This window comes from Macaca fascicularis, chromosome 12, assembly GCF_037993035.2.
Source record: "Macaca fascicularis isolate 582-1 chromosome 12, T2T-MFA8v1.1".
NCBI classification, from domain to species: domain Eukaryota; kingdom Metazoa; phylum Chordata; class Mammalia; order Primates; family Cercopithecidae; genus Macaca; species Macaca fascicularis.
The window spans coordinates 69,835,909-69,853,809 of NC_088386.1; the positions used below are offsets into that span (position 1 = coordinate 69,835,909).

The 17,901-nt window shown below is 41.8% G+C and overlaps 1 pseudogene; it reads right to left on the reverse strand.

The window, feature by feature from the left end:
* Positions 1-1,209: 1,209 nt before the first annotated feature.
* Positions 1,210-17,433, reverse strand: LOC102145423 (heterogeneous nuclear ribonucleoprotein A1-like; annotated as a pseudogene).
* Positions 17,434-17,901: the final 468 nt, after the last annotated feature.

Here is a 17,901-nt window from a genome sequence, read left to right on the forward strand (position 1 = left end):
CTGGGAGGTCGCTGCATCTTGCCTGGGTTCCCCTTAACTCCCGGTGCACTGCAGCCTGGAAACTCTCCTCAGGCACTAAGCCTGGACCATCACTGGGCTCACTTGACTAGCTGCTCATCTCTCAGGGATCACTCTTCTTCACTGTGTCATGTCCAGTGCCTTAAAAACCATTGCTTCATAGATTTTTGTCTTATTTTTTCAGTGATTTCAGGCAGAAAAGCAAATCTGGTCTCTGTGACTCCATCTGGGCTGGAAACAAATCTGTACCACACTTTAGTTTTTAATTTACCTGGAATTTATATGAGTGTTAAATCTTCTGAGTTATTAAATTTCTGAGAATAACTGTGCTTTACTCTCACTCTGGATTGAAAAGTTTGAATGGAAATAAAATTTTACTCTTAAAATAACTTTCACTCTAAACTTTGAAGGTATATTTTCTGTTTTTGAGCATCCAATGTTGATAGGAAATCTGATGTTTGTTTGATTCTTGCTCCTTTTTTCCAAGAGAATTAAATTGTTTCTTGATTACACATGATAATGGATGATACACAAGCTTCATTCCCATCTATAATTTTATCTGGTACCATTAATCAATTTAGATATATTGCATAGGATGTGCCAACAATTATTTTTATAACCAATAATTCCATGATTTTGCTTGGGTAATCTCTTCTAATGGTGAACTTCAGGTCACAACAGTAACTATCAGTTCAACTACACCAAGGTTTCTGAAGACAATGGCTTCTCCACTCAAGCAGGTTGTATATAAATTCCAAATAGAACCTGGCATCACCTTGAAGGAATTCTAACTTCACACTGTTGGGGGAAATTTACCAAGATGGCTTCAGAGTAGACTAACTTTAAACAGCACATTAAAAAAAAAAAAGTCATTTATTCAGCATCATGATCAGACTATTACATTTAGCAATCAACAGCATGGGTGCAAAATATATATATATATATATATATATATATCTCAAAGCCCTTCGTTGGAATGGTTTACACTTTCCACAGAACAGAAACTAAAATAAACTGTTATACCATTAATCACAAATACAGTCCTCGAGTTTTTTGCCCATACACATGAGTATTTGTCTAAAACATGTCTTCTTTGTAGCAGCTAGGCCCTTCCACCACTGTGCTTGACTGAGTTCACAAATCTGTTGTAACGTGTGGCTTCCCCGTCACTTCTCTGGCTCTCCTCTCCTGCTAAGCTTTGTGCCCTAATTAAAATATTCTGCCACTGCCATAGTTACTGCTGCTAGTGGAACCGCCATAGCCACCTTGGTTTCGTGGTTTGGCAGAGTATTGGCCTCCACCGCCATAGGGGCCAGAGCTTCTGTCTCCAAAGTTTCCTCCCTTCATGGGACCAAAATTTGAAGACTGATTGTTGTAACTGCCAAAATCACTGTAGCTTCCACCACCTCCAAAATTGCTTCCGTCATCACCAAATGCATTATAGGCATCCCCACTGCCACCATATCCACCACCACCACGGCTGCCACCAAAGCCAACATGACGACTAAAGTTTCCTCCACGACCGAAGTTATTCCCACCGAAACCACCTCCACGACCACCACCAAAGTTTCCAGAACCACTTCAACCTCTGTGGCTGGATGAAGCACTAGCCATCTCTTGCTTTGACAGGGCTTTCCTAGCTTTGCAGTTGTGGCCATTCACAGGATGGTATTTCTGAATGACAGTCTTATCCACGGAGTCATGGTTGTCAAAGGTTACAAAGGCAAAGCCCCTTTTCTTGCCACTGCCTCAGTCAGTCATGATTTCAGTCACTTCACTTTTTCCGCACTGTTCAGAATAATCTCTTGGGTGATGTTCTTCAGTGTCTTCTTTAACGCCACCAACGAATATCTTCTTCATAGTTAAGTGGGCACCTGGTCTTTGAGAATCTCCTCTTGAGACAGTTCTCTTGGTCTCCACAACTCTTCCATCCACCTTATGTGGTCTTGCATTCGTGGCTGCATCCACCTCCTCCACAGTGGCATATGTGACAAACCCACAGCCCCTGGAGCGCTTGGTGTTTGGATCTCTCGTTACCACACAGTCCATGAGCGGTCCCTGTTGCTCAAAATGGCTCCTCAGGCTCTCATTGGTTGTTTCAAAGCTCAACCCTCCAATGAAGAGCTTCCTTAGGTGTTCGGGCTCTTTAGGAGACTCTGACTTAGACGTGACGCCAGGGAGAAGAGAAACTTTAATGATACTTTCAGAGGTGTCTGTGATTCTTGCTCCTTTGTAAGTAACTTTTTTTCTTTCTACAGGATTTTAGAATCATCTCTTATTTATAATGTTCTGAAATTTCAGTGATCTATCTAGGTAGAGGTTTTTAAAAAATAGTATCTGTGATATTATGAGTTTGACAGTCTAATTTTATAACCTATTATAAAATAAACATATGTTTATTAAGATAAAAGTATTTGTCCATGCCACCTAAAATCCAGTATCACCAGTGTTATATTTATCACCTTTTGGGAAACTTTGGATGAAAGAATAGCATTAAGAAAAATTATAATAAATTATCAGGGAAAATTCTGAATGGGTGATGACTGGGTATCGTTTCAGCGGGGGTTGTCTAAGAGATCCTTTGGAATTATCTGACTATATGGAGAATTGTAGTTTTCATCACAGACTGATGGTTATATGCAACTCTGTAAGTTGTTGAAAATTTGTAGTAATGCAAGACCAGGGGCAGTGGCTTACATCTGTAATCCCAGCCCTTTGGGAGGCCGAGGCGGGTGGATCACTTGAGGCCAGGAGTTCAAGATCAGCCTGGCTAACATGGTAAAACCCTGTCTCTACTAAAAATACAAAAATTAGCCCGGCATGGTGGTACATGCTTTTAATCCCAGCTACTCAAGAGGCTGAGGCATGAGAATTGCTTGAACCCAGAAGGCGGAGGTTGCAGTGAGCCGATATGGCACCACTGCATTCCTGCCTGGACAACAGAGCAAGACTCTGTCTTTAAAAAAAAAAAAACCTTATAGTAATGCAAATGAGTCTTGTCCATAGACATGGCAATAAGTTGTGTCCGGTGAAGATGAAAGTGATGACCACTCTGTGGAAAAGAGGATTCCAAGCATTATTCTATTTCTTGTAAATATTGATCAGTTTTTTCTATGGACAAATTCATTTCGGCATTCCTGATTGCCTCTATATGTGTTTGTTCTTTTAATCCCCTTTGAACTGGTTTTAATGTATTGGTGTTTTCCTCACTAATTAGTGTGTTAAATAAAATCTTTGACTTTTTTTTATTTTATTTTATTTTTGAGACAAAGTCTCACTCTTGTCATCCAAGCTGGAGTGCAGTGGCGAGACTTTGGCTCACTGCAACCTCCGCCTCCCAGGTTCAAGTGATTCTCCTGCCTCAGCCTCCCAAGTAGCTGGGACTACAGTTGCAACACCACACCTGGCTAATTTTTGTATTTTTAGTAGAGACAAGTTTTCACCAGGTTGGCCAGGCTGGTCTCTAACTCCTGACCTTAAGTGATCCACCCCCTCAGCCTCCCAAAGTGTTGGGATTATAGGCGTGAGCCACCGCATCTGGTCAAATCTTTAACTTTTAAAAATATTTGTATGAAAGTCACTTTTGCCTTATTTAAAAAAAAACATTTTGTTAGTAGCATATATTAATTATAATGTATATCATTATTATAATGTTTGAGAGGAGTTGGAGAACAGACTGGCCTTTGGAACAGAGTACATTTGAGGTAAGTCCTGGCTTCTTATCAAATCCTCTACGACAAATCTAGCTGGTCACCTATTTCTATAACTAAAGTTTTGTTGGCACACAGCCAAACTCATTCATTTACATATTTTCTGTGGCTGCTTTTGTTCTACAAAAACAAGGCTGAGAGTTGCAATAAAGACCATATGACCCACAGGCCAGGGAGCAGAAGCTCCCTCTACCCCTGTAGAACATTGGAACCAAAACGTGACAAAAGGATTTTTGAGTCCCTACTGCCTCCTGTTTGATAACAGTTGTTAATGGAACAAAGTCTGAGTGCTGCTAGAGAACGCACTGTTCCTTGGGACTGCAACAAGCAGTGATGTAATGATATTATGGCATGATTTTCCTGAAGTAGCTAAAAAGGGAGCAACATTCTCCTGGAGTCTCTGGTGTTTCCCTTGTGATTTTGCGGATGACTGTGCCTTTATCTCCTCCACCATACTGAAACTCTGCCACCTGTGTCGTGTTTAAGTGAGTCCTTTAATTGCTCTGGGCTCAGTTTCCTCATACATAACATGAGGTTATTGGATGACTTCCCAGGTCTCTTCTATCCTTACGAGTTCATGTCAGTTTCATATACTTTTTGTTTCTTAATTTTGTTCTCACTTATCAAACATTTATTTTATATCTATTATGTTCCAGGCATTTTACCAGTCACTAGAGATATAGCAGTGAATAATGGGACACGGACTCTGGCCTTACATTAATAAAAATGACAGCAAGCACATTATCAGCAATATCTGATATCACACTATATTATAGGTTCTGAAACACTTTCACAGGCATTTTTATATTTGGCCTTCAGTACAGCACTGTTAGCTGGTTAGACCAGGTATTATTATTTGCATTTTACATATGAAGAAACTCAAACACAGAAACATTAAATTGGACAAGGTTACATGGTACTGATATTACCAACTAAGATTTAGAAATTTTGATCCTGATTATTTACAAAAAAAGTTTGTTTACTGAAACATTTCAGGCCAGGAGTGGTAGCCCACATCTGTAATCCCAGCACTTTGGGAGGCCGAGGTGGGCGGATCACGAGGTCAGGAGATCGAGACCATCCTGGTTAACACGGTGAAAACCCGTCTCTACTAAAAATACAAAAAATTAGCCGGGCGTAGTGGCAGGTGCCTGTCCTCCCAGCTACTCGGGAGGCTGAGGCAGGAGAATGCTGTGAACCTGGGAGGCAAAGCTTGCAGTGAGCCTAGATCATGCCACTGCACTCCAGCCTGGGCAACAGAGCGAGACTCCATCTCAAAAAAAAAAAACAAAAACAAAAAAGAAACATTTCAAACATACTAAAAAATAATAGTACAATCAATCCCATGTACTCATACCCCCAATTTAAAAATATATATATTTTTTTGAGACCAGGTCTCATTCTGTCACCCAGGCTGGGGTACAGTGGAATGATCCCACAGCTCACTGCAGCCTTGACCTCCTGGGCTTAGCTGATCCTCCCATCCCAGCCTCCCAAGTAGCCGGGAACACAGGCATGCACCACCATGCCCAACTAATTTTTGTATTTTTGTAGAGATGGGATTTTTGCCATTTTGCCCAGGTTGGTCTCAAACTCTTGGACTCAAGGGATCTGCCCATCTCGGCCTCTGAAAGTGCTAGGATTACAGGTGTGAGCCTCTGCCCCAATCCCAAATTAGCAATGATCAAGATTTTGACTATATTTTTTTCATCTTCCCCCTTTTTTCTTTGTAGGAGTTTTTTGTTTTTGTTTTGTTTGGGGTTGTTTGTTTGTTTGAGAGAAGGTCTTGCTCTGTCACTCAGGCTGGAATATAGTGGCTTGAGCACAACTCATTGCAGTCTCAACCTCCAGGGCTCAAGCAATCCTCCCACCTCAGCCTCCCCAGTAGCTTGGACTGACTAACGTGTGCCACCACGCATGGTTAATTTTTAAATTTTTTGTGGAGACAGTGTCCCACTATGTTGCTCAGGCTGGTCTTGAACTTTAGGACTCAAGCGATCCTCCTGCCTCAGCCTTCCTAAGTGCTGGGATTACAGGTAAGAGCCATTGCCCTTGGCCTGTAGATGTATTTTAAGTAAATGCCAAAGACCATGTCATTTCACCCCTTTATCCTCAATGTAAATCTTTAAAAAGTAAGGGCATTTTCCTAACACCACCACAATGCCACTATCACCCTTAATAACATCAAAAATAATTGTTTTGTCTCGTTTAAATCTAATTCTTGAATTCTTGATGTTCATTTGGGTAGAATAAAGTTTAAAATCATTTTACTATTTGGTCACACACTGACTAGCCAAGCATCATGTAAATTTGTTTCACAGTTTATTGGTTCCTAGATCATCCCTCCTTTCCTAAAAGACTTATTTTGTGTCGGGGAATATTATATGTTACCTCCCCTTTTTCCTTAGTGCCTTAGTCTATTTGTGCTTCTATAACAGAACACCTGAGACTGGGGAACTTATAATAAACAGGTATATATTGTTCACAGTTCCGGAGGCTGAGAAGTCTGAGATCAAGGTGCCAGCAGTTTTGGCATCGGGTTAGGGTCTGGTCTCTGCCTCCATGATGGTGCCTTAAACTCCGCATCCTCCAGAGGAGGGGGAACCCTGTTCCTCACGTAGCAGAAGAGCAGAAGAGAGAGAGCCCACTCCTGCAAGCTCTTTTTTATAGCAGCATTAATCCACACACAAGGGTAGAGCCTTCATGAGCCTTCATGACTGAAATGCCTCCCATTCAGCCCCCACCTCTCAACACTGTTGCAATGAGGATTAAGCTTCCAGCACATAAATTTGAGGGGAACAAAAGCATTCAAACTGTAGTATTTGGTTATAGATTTTTTTAGACAGAAACACGGCCACAGGAAATAAAAACTGTAGGTCCCAACCTTCCTTGCAGCTAGATATGGCTTCTGAGTAAATTCTAGTTCATGAGATGTTAACTGAATTGTTGAGTTGAGTTTCTGGGAAGTGTTTGTAAGGGTAGATGGCATGTTTTCTTTGCCCTTTCTCCTTCCTGCTCATTAGAATAGAGAAACAGGGCCGGGCGCGGTGGCTCACGCCTGTAATCCCAGCACTTTGGGAGGCCGAGGCGGGCGGATCACAAGGTCAGGAGATCGAGACCACGGTGAAACCCCGTCTCTACTAAAAATACAAAAAATTAGCCGGGCGCGGTTGTGGGCGCCTGTAGTCCCAGCTACTCGGGAGGCTGAGGCAGGAGAATGGCGTGAACCCGGGAGGCGGAGCTTGCAGTGAGCCGAGATCGCGCCACTGCACTCCAGCCTGGGCGACAGAGCGAGACTCCGTCTCAAAAAAAAAAAAAAAAAAAAAAAGAATAGAGAAACAGTAGCTGGACCTGAAGCATCTTGACCTATGAGGCTGTGTACTAAAAAAAGAGAGAAGCACTCAGTGAGGATGCTAAGGCGTAAAAATAATACAATGCACTTTGGAGACTCAGGGGAAACGGTGGAAGGGGGGTGAGAAATAAAAGACTACACGTTGGGTACAGTGTACACCGCTTGGGTGATGGGTGCACCAAAATCTCAGAAATCACCACTAAAGAACTTATCTACGTAGCCAAATGCCACCCATTCCCCCAAAACCTACTGAAATAAAAAATAATTTTTAAAAAATCATAGATGACACAAGCAAATGGGGAAAAAAGAGGGAGAGAAAAACACTCAGATCCCTGATGATCCATGGAGTCACTTTATCAGTTTAGAAGTAAACTTTTTTCTGCACTTCAAGCCAATGTTCTCTACTTTGGTTTCTGATTGCTTTCAAACCTGTAGCCAAACAAACCCTAACTTATACACATTGCTGTATACTTCTTTCCCCATCACTCAATTATGGTGGAACTAGACACAGAGAAAGCTGGATTTGCTCTAAGCTTAGGCCTCCTCATCTAACATAACTGTTAACTGAGATGTATTCCATTAAACTTAATTTTTTTTTTTTGTTTCTGAGTTTTGTTTTAGAGACAGGGTCTTGCTCTGTCACTCAGGCTGGAGTGCAGTGGGGCTATCACAGCTCACTGTACTCTGAAACTCCCGGGCTCGAGTGATCCTCCCACCTCAGCTTCCTGAGTAGCTGGGACTACAGGTGCACACCACCATATCACCCTAATTTTAAAAAACTTTTTTTTGTTGTTGGAGATGGGATCTCACTACATAGCCCAAGCTGGTCGTGAACTCCTGGCCTCAAGTGATTCTCTTGTGATTTGCTGGGATTACAGACATGAGCCACAACACCAAGCCAAACTTAGTGTTTTAAAATGAAAAATGTTCAACTTTCAAAATTCCTTTCCCTTGGGTCTGTCCTTGCTATATAATCGACATCTCTTCCGCCTTCTTAATTGATTGGCTACTCAAATATAGCAGTTTCTTGGTTCTTAAAAGTAGTGTTCTGGCCAGGTGCTGTAGTTCATGCCTGTAATCCTAGCACTTTAGAAGGCTGAGGCTGATCACTTGAGCCCAGGAGTTTGAGACCAGCCTGGGCAACATGGCAAAACCCCGACTCTAAAAAAAATTACAAAAATTAGCTGGGCATGGTGGTACGTGCCTGTAGTCCCAGCTACTTGGGAGGCTGAGGTGGGATGATCACTTGAGCCTGGGGAGGTTGAGCCTGCAGTGAGCTGTGATCACGCCACTGCACTCCAACCTGAGTGACAGGATGAGAACTTGTGTCAAAAAAAAAAAAAAAAAAAAGTAATGTTTATATGGTTTGCAATATAGGATTTGGAGAAGGCTAGAAAAGACCTGAAATGTTGAATGAGTAACAATCACTGAATACTGGAAAAAGCCCAGCCTTGTTACCTTCTCTGATCTCTGAAAATACATCAGCAATTGCAGAGCTAGTGCTGGTGAGCTACAGTGAGCTGTCACAATTGATGTAGTCATTATTAGAAGATCACAGTATATGCACAGCAGTTCAAATATTGTTAACAGGTCTACATTTAAAAGGTTTCTTATGTAATTTTACAGCTGATAAACCAACCCCTGATGACACAGTGAAACAGGACCAGGATATTAAAGCATTTAAACATAGGTTTTTAATTTATTAACCAAATATCAGGACAATTCCTCAGTCTCTTTTCATATTTAAAAAAAGGAAAAGGAAAAAATACTTGCAGTAACAAAGAAAAGTATTAAGGTTTATTTCAAAGATGCAGGCTGATTTCCAATATTCCAAACCTTTGAATTACATAATGAAATGGGTGCTAATAAAAAAGAATGTACACCTGACAGATTGAATATTTTTTCTATGATTAATAATTCTCTATTAAAGCAATCTATTAAATTTTATTTTAAAGAGATGTGAGTGATCAAGTTATTAGATCAGCATCCTCAATTTTAGGCCAAATGAGAAACTCCTATAGATTTTGTAATTCCGAACATCTCGTGAGCTGCTGTTCATCTGCTCATGAGATGTTTAAAGAATTGCAATGCACTAAGTTGTACATGTAAAAGCAAGATGTTAATTAAAACACTGGCCAGACATGGTAGCTCATGCCTGTAATCACAGCACTTTGGGAGGCCAAGGCGGGTGGATCACTTGAGGTCAGGAGTTCGAGACCAGCCTGGCCAACACCCCCGCCTCTACTAAAAATACAAAAATTAGCCTGATGTGGTGGTGTGCACCTGTAATCCCAGCTACTCAGGAGGCTAAGGCATGAGAACTGCTTGAACCTGGGAGGTGAGGTTGCAGTGAGCCAAGATCAAGCCACTGCACTCCAACCTGGGTGATGGAGTGAGACTCTGTCTCAAAAATAATAATAATAAAAAAATAAAAATAATTTAAAAAACTCTGTAACTCTTACACTTTCAGGACATTTATGGAAAATAATTCCTAATAAAGAAGCCATAGGGGATATGTAAAATTCTTCTTTTTTTTTTTTTTTTTTGAGACGGAGTCTCGCTCTGTCGCCCAGGCTGGAGAGCAGTGGCCGGATCTCAGCTCACTGCAAGCTCCACCTCCCGGGTTTACGCCATTCTCCTGCCTCAGCCTCCCAAGTAGCTGGGACTACAGGCGCCCGCCACCTCGCCCGGCTAGTTTTTTGTATTTTTAGTAGAGACGGGGTTTCACCATGTTAGCCAGGATGGTCTCGATCTCCTGACCTTGTGATCCGCCCGTCTCGGCTTCCCAAAGTGCTGGGATTACAGGCTTGAGCCACCGCGCCCGGCCAAATTCTTCTTTATATCTCAGTCTTTGAGGAAATACTTTAAATTTCAACCACCATAGACGTGAAAAATAACTCTCAGATGCCTATTCTTTGCACTCTGTTAGATGCTCCCTTTATGTATTCATATATGTTTTATTGCAGATTGTGTTTTCCCAAAGTGGCTGAAATAGTATCTCCTATTCCAAGTGCTCTTTTTATAATGTGACCTTAACATTTGTCTTATGGAGAAGTGGAGTTTATGTCTTTTCCCCTTAAACTTGGGCAAACACTTGCGACTGTCTCAATAAAAGAGTACTGGAGAGTGATGCTATGTAAATTTTGAGGCTAGATCACAAAAATACCATGTTTCATTTTGCTGTCTTGGGACACTCAATACAGGAATTCAACGGTATGCTGTAAGGAAGCCTGCACCCACTCATGCAGAAACCATACGGTAGGTGTCCTGGTTAAAAACCAGCATCCTTCTTGATGTGGTGATTCACACCTGTAATGCCAGCACTTTGGGAGGCCAAGGAGGGCAGATTACCTGAGGGCAGGAGTTTGAGACCAGCCTGGCTAACATGGTGAAACCTCATTTCTACTAAAAATGCAAAATTAGCTGGGCATGGTGACGCATGCCTGTAACCCCAACTATTCAGGAGGCTGAGGCAAGAGAATCACTTGAACCTGGGAGGCAGAGGTTGCAGTGAGCTGAGATCGTGCCATTGTACTCCAGCTTGGGCAACAAGAGCGAAATTCCACCTAAAAAAAAAAAGAAAAGCCGGCATCCTCTGCCAGATAAGTGAGTGAAATCACATCCAGGTGATTCCAGCCCCCAGTCGTTGAGTTAGCCACAGCCTTTGACTCTTCCTGACTAAGGCTTCAGATATGGTGGAGTGAAGATTATCATCCATACCCACTGTACCCAATCTGAATTCCTGATCCAGAGAATCTGTGAGCATAATAAAGTCGTCATTTTATGCCACTAAGTTTTAGGGTAATTTGTTACAAAACAATGGTAACTGGAACATATATGTTACCTACAAGCCATATTAATGACAATACTTTCAATTTCTTATAAATTTCCCCTGGATAAAACCATACAATAAGCCTCATGTATTTTCGAAGTCGTCTCCAAATGTGAAAGAAGAATAATAGCAAATGACCCTAAAGGGAAGTTACAATTCATATATTAATAGAATCACATGCCTTTTCACTGGCTGGAATTAAGACCTTTTGCCTTTCGGAATTAGGCTTTTCCTCAAAATCCATGTCCTCAAACAAATTAGTCCCACTTAATTTTTTCTTCAAATTGTTATCTTTCTGAGTAGTCTATTTCTTGAGTTTTAGATCCTTGACTGTCAGTCTGCTGAGCTCTTTTTTTTGTTTTTGTTTTTGTTTTTGTTTTTGAGATGGAGTGTTGCTCTGTTACCTAGGCTGGAGTGCAGTGGCATGACCTTGGCTCACTGAAGCCTCTGCCCCCCAGGTTCAAGCAATTTTCCCACCTCAGCCTTCTGAGGAGCTGGGATTATAGGGGCGCACCACCACACCCGGCTAATTTTTGTATTTTTAGTAGAGACAGGGTTTCACCATGTTGGCCAGGCTGGTCTTGAACTCCTGACCTCAGGTGATCCGCCCGCCTAGCCTCCCAAAGTGCTGGGATTACAGGCATGAGCCACCGCACCCGGCCGAGCTTTTCTGCTCAGACATTCCACTTTTCTCTCAAACTTAGCTGATCTCAAACCAAACCCATGTCTTCTTTGAAAATCTGAATCTTCTGAGAGAGTAACAAAGCAAATGATGCAAAATGTTAAAACCTGGCGAATCTGCTAAAAGATAAACAGAAATGTTTCTTTGTAAGATTCTAGCAACTTTTTTGTAAGCTTCTAATTATATTTCAAAATAAGGAGCATGTTAAAATAGAAAAGAAAAGGGATAAGGACTGGAAACAAGAACTGAATTTACTACACAGTTCTCTAATTCTGGTAGCAGTGTCTGTTGTTACTGGTGCTTAAATACTTCAGAGTAATCCTTCATTCCAGATTTCCTCAGCTCTTCTAATTAATCAATATTAATTTGTTTTTCTTTTTTGCTATCTGTAGTTAATATTTCTGTTTCTCTCTTCCCAATATCCAGTACTCCTTCTTATGCTAAAATTGTCAAGATTTTCCTTTGAACAGCCATTCTTCTCCAGTTTTAGATCTTACATAAGGGTGGGATTCAAGACTGAAAATGTAACCCAGGTATAGCATCTTGCAGATGGTCAACAAAGAAGCAGCAAGTTCCTTTAATAAAGTTTAAGTAGTTAAGAAAAAATCCTAACTGATCTTGCTGGTTTTGCTGTCTTTTACATTTTGCTTTAAAAAAAAAAAAGTGCTTATTAGGACTATATGTATGTGTGTGTGTGTGTGTATACACACACATAGAGAGAGACCGGGAGAGGGAGAGAGTTAGTGCAGGGTGAGTTTACTATAGAAAAATTACATTGTCTGCAAAAAGAGTTGATTCTCTTTCTGTTTTTTTAGTTCTCACCTTGGCTCAATATATAATTCCTCAAGTCAAAATATCATACTTAGGTAGGTAGGGCAATCTAAAATAAAATCCCAAGGATGAGAACCTTCATTCTTTCAAACTTTGTTGAACTGTTACATTGCAAAGGATAACCTCCTGTTTTGGATTTTGGCTTATTTTGGTCCTCTACAGAATGACTCCATAAATGAGCCCCAGGAGGCCCATGAAAGGTGGTATCTTACTAACAGGGGCAGAACCACCCCGTACTTCTTTTGCCATCTATTGATTTCCCCACACTATAGCTCCAGGTCTTAAAACCTTCTATTCAAGAGAAAGGATATGGATATTTTTATAAAATCACTTTGTGTGTGTGTTTTAAGAAAAGAAACCTAGAGCTGTCTGCATTATAAGCATGACTGTGAAAGGGATTTTGTTCAGAGGAAGTGAACATTTTTGCCAACATTCAGTCTAGTTGCTCCAAGAAGTCCTAATGTACATCTTTTTTGCCTTGCTGAATCTTATCTACTTCACCTCCTTAAAATGCCAACCCATGGGCTGGGTGCGTTGGCTCATGCCTGTAATCCCAGCACTTTGGGAGGCCAAGGCGAGCAGATCACGAGGTCAGAAGTTCGAGACCAGCCTTACCAACATGGTGAAACTCCATCTCTACTAAAAATACAAAAATTAGCTGGGCATGGTGGTGCGTGCCTGTAATCCCAGTACTCAGGAGGCTGAGGCAGGAGAATTGTTTGAACCCAGGAGGCAGAGGTTGCAATGAGCCAATGAGCCAAGGTCGCACCATTGCACTCCAGTGCTCCAATCTGGGCAACAGAGGAAGACTTCGTCTCAAAAAAAAAAAAAAAAAAAAAAAAAGCCAACCCATGGTTTATCAAATCTACAAAACTCAATGCAATGTGCATCACTCCCTTTCTTCTTCCTCTTCCTCATTAACTAGCATCATTGCCCTCTTTGGCAACTGCATAGTTAGCAGGTATTGCCAGAAAGATTCTATTATAGACTGTTGGCTCTTCTGCTCCCTTTTTCCTCTTGCCAAGTTTGTTTTTTTTTTTTTTTTGAGTTGGAGTCTCACTCTGTTGCCCAGGCTGGAGTGCAGTGGCATGATCTCAGCTCACTGCAGCCTCCGTCTCCCAGGTTCAAGCAATTCTCCCACCTCAGCCTCCTGAGTAGCTGGAATTACAGGCATGCACCACCACGCCTGGCTAATTTCTGTATTTTTAGTAGAGATGGGGTTTCACCATGTTGGCCAGGTCGGTCTTTAACTCCTGACCTCAGGTGATCCGCCAACCTTGGCTTCCCAAAGCGCTCGGATTGTAGGCGCGAGCCACTGCACCTGGCCTCTTGCTAAGTTTTTAGGGACTGTTCTAATACCCTTTAACCATCCCTCCTCTTTTTTTTTCTCCCCCCGCCCTTTTTTTTTTTTTTTTTTTTAAATAAATGAAGCCTATAGATTTGTTTTAGTTTTTCTTCTCACCTACAAGCTCCACTGGCAGGTTGATGCCCTTGTATGGTATCCAGTGATAGACGTTGAATCCATCCTTACTAGTATTTGCTCCTTGGAGGTGAAAAAAATAAATGTTTTATAAAACTCAAATTGGCCTTATCAAACAAAACATCTGCTAGATCAGTGAATGACTGGTGACAGCAGGAGACAGCAGTGCTGGCCTCTCCAATAGAAGTCACTGCAGTTAATGGAAGCTATTATGGGAAAATTCTGGCACGAAGTTTTCTTTTTCTTTCTTTTTTTTTCTCCTTCAGACAGCTAAAATTTTTTTAAAGAAAAAATGTATTCAGTTGCTAGGGTAACTGTGGTTTCAAAACTACCATAACAAAAGCCAGATATCACATATCAGACTACCAAATTGTTAATTTGACTGGTATTTTAAAATAATTGCTTGAAAGAGTTGTTTTCGCCTTATCTTAGCTATAGAGAACAGAGAGAAAGGGAGATCAGGAAAAACAGAAGAAAAAAGGAGGAAAAAACCTGATAGATTTAAGAAATGTTTTTGCCTTGCTAAATATTTGTTGGAAGTAAAAATTATTTTACGTTATGGATACATTTGCATGCAGGATTTATTTAGTCAGATTCAAAACATAAGGAGGATACTGGGTTATTCTGTTTTCAATTTCTCTTCCCGCATTTCAAGCCTTGCCTGGGTTTTAAGTGAACAGTTTTCCATGGGTACTTGGTAAAGGAACTGGTTGCTTAGGGGAGTCATGCATGTTCTGAAATCTTTTATGAGTGATTATGTTTCTTCTGTGTCATGCTTTTCATCACTTGATTTAAAGTGAATATAATAAAGCCATTAAGTGCTTGGATTCTGGAATTGGTCATATCTTGGACTGAATTCCTTTTCTATCCCTTACTAAATTCCTTCAACCTCTCTGAGTTTCTTCATTTATAAAAAGAATAAGGCCAGGCAAAGTGGCTTACACTCAACACTTTGGGGAGGCCGAGGCGGGTGGATCGCTTGAGCCCAGGAGTTTGAGACCAGCCTGAGCAACATGGTGAAACCCTGTCTCTACTAAAAGTAAACAAATAAATAAATTGCTGGGCAAGGTGACATGTTCCTGTAGTACCAGCCACCTGGGAGGCTGAGATGGGAGGATCCATTGAGCCCGGAAGGTCAAGGGTACAGTGAGCTGTGATTGCACCACTGTTCTCCAGCCTGGGCAACAGAGTGAGACTTTGTCTCTAAATTAATTAATTAAACCTTTACATATAAAAGAATATCAGCTGAGGGCTGTGGTGTGCATCTGTAGTTGCAGCTACTGGGGAGGCTGAGGTAGGAGGATCCCTTGGAACCAGGAGTTTGAGCCTGTAGTGCATTATGATCCCACCTGTGAACAGCAACTGGAGTCTGTCCTGGAAAACGCAGTGGGACCCTGTCTCTTAAAAAAACAGGGTGGGGGTGGGGAGGGGGATATCAGAACAAATAATTTGCAAGGAAAGGAAGAGAGAATAACGTATAGATTAAAAGACACTTGGGAGGTATATTAACTAAATGCAATGTGTGCATGTTTAGATCTGATTTGAAAAAAAATAACAACTAAAAAAATCATTTATGACACAACTGGGGAGACTTTAATGTGTTTAGATATAATTATAGAATAACATGGTATTGGAGAATTTTTGGTGTTTTTTCTTTGACATTTGGATGCATACCATAATATTTACAAATAAAATAATATAATATCTGAAATTTGCCTCAGGAAATAAGGAAGAGGGAAATGGATGGGATAGAGATGAAACAAGTTTGGCCATGAGCTGACAACTGTTGATACTGGGTGATGGATATAGAAGGGCTCATTAAAATATTCTATTTCTAAATAAGTATTTGATTTTTTTTTTTTTCAAATTTCAGACAAGATCCTGCTCTGTCACCCAGTCTGGAGTGCAATCATGGCTCACTTCAGCTTCGACCTCCCAGGCTCAATCTATCCTCCCATGTCAGCCTCCCCAGTAGCTAGGACCACAGGCACACACAACCATGCTCAGCTAATTTTTGTATTTTTTATAGAGACAGGGTTTTACCATGTTGCCTAGGCTGGTCTCAAACTCCTGGGCTCAAGGGATCTGCCCTGCCTTGGCCTCCCAAAGTGCTGGGATTATAGGCTTGAGCCACTGTGCTCAGCAGGTCTTTTCTACAATAAAAGTTTTAAAAAAGATATCAGTAAGACTCACCTGGTAAGGTTATTGTGGGGATTAAATGAGATGCTGTGTGTAAAGCACTTGGCAGAATGCCTGGTATATAATAATTGCTCAATAAATATTAGCTATTATTTTTAGAGACAAGGCCTCCTCTTCCCCTCCTGCAGAACTATGAAAGCCAGACCATGAAATGTGTGGCTGACTGGAGCAGCTAACCTTACTCCTTCCAAATCAGGCAGCTGCAGGCTGTCATTGCATTCATCCTCATCCAACCTTGCTTCTGTACTAGGCCCTGTGCTTCCCACACACACACTAAAATTCTGTTTTATAGCGGCTGTTGGCTTTGCCTTTAGTTTCACAGTAAGTTTTAGCTGGGAATGCTATTTCAGTGGAAAATGGAAGGCAGGAACTTTTTTAGCTCAACTATTAATAAGTATTGAGCACATTGTTAGGAATTTTCCTATATAGTTTTATTTAACCTTCACAACAATCCTTCAAAGTCGAAATTATTAGCTTCCTTTTAGAAAGGAGGAAAGACAAGTTTCAAGGCCTGCCCAAGGTCACAGGGCCTTAAAGTGGTGGGCCTTAATTCACACCCAGCTCCTGAGACCTCCAAAGGGCTTGTGCTTACCCAGGAGCCCTGGCTATCAGCTCTCTTGCCTTTCTTTTCCTTATCCTGGCTTAAAAACAACTGCCATCCAGAAAAGGTTAAGTTGACATTCCTAATCAAAAGAGTCTGGACCAGGTGCAGTGGCTCATGCCTATAATCCCAGCACTTTGGGAGGCTGAGATGGGTGGATCACGAGGTCAGGAGTTCGAGACCAGCCTGGCCAAGATGGTGAAACCCCGACTCTACTAAAAATACAAAAAATTAGCTGGGCGTGGTGGCGGGCTCCTGTAATCCCAACTTCTCAGGAGGCTGAGACAGGAGAATCACTTGAACCCGGGAGGTGGAGGTTGCAGTCAGCCGAGATCGCGTGGCTGCACTTCAGCTTGGGCGACAGGGTGAGAGTCTGTCTCAAAAAAAAAAAAAAAAAAAAAAAAAAAAAAAAAAAAAAGTCTGACATCACGTTTATCTGTACTGTAGAGGCAGAGGCAGCACTGGTTTGCAGCCCAGTGGTAAGAGGTCTGCCCAACTGATGGGGAGAGTTACAGGCTTAGGAATAGCTTAGGCTGGTCAGAGGGGAGGCTCTGAATGTAGAAATAGAAAGAAAAAGGTTTTCGGGATTGCACTGACATTTGTGTTTCATTTCCCTCTTGTTCCAAATGCTATTCAACTTAAGGGAAGAAGAAAGCAGGGAGGGATACCTTATACGAAAACTGTTCCATTCCGAAAATTAAAAACAGCCGGCTGCCATCAAATACCATGGGCCCTTATATTCAAACTTCAGCTGTAATTTCGTTGGGAGGTTGCAATGGCACCCTAAACTGTCAAATGATGAGTTGACCTCAGAATCCTGCTTACATAAAGCCGGACAATTCCATGCAAGGCGGATATCTGGTTACAACTGAAGTTACTGGTTGTTTATGTCCGACTTGTCCGGGAATGGAGCAGAGAAAGAGGAACCAGAAGAAAGAGAAACTCGCGACAACAGAGTTGCCGAAAGAGAAGTGTTGGCGCCTCAAACTTGAGGATCAGCTTCTCGGGCCCCACTCCAAGGTGTCGTGGCGGTCGGGTTCTTTCCGCCGCCCCCCGGAAGATTCTCAGCTAACCCTTTCTTCGCCGAGACCCAGAGGCCCTCACTCTGACACCACTCCGGGAGCCAAGCTACTGTAAGGAGCTGATACCACCCCTCGCCGGCGCGAACCGCCCATCTCCCCAGACCCGCCCACCCC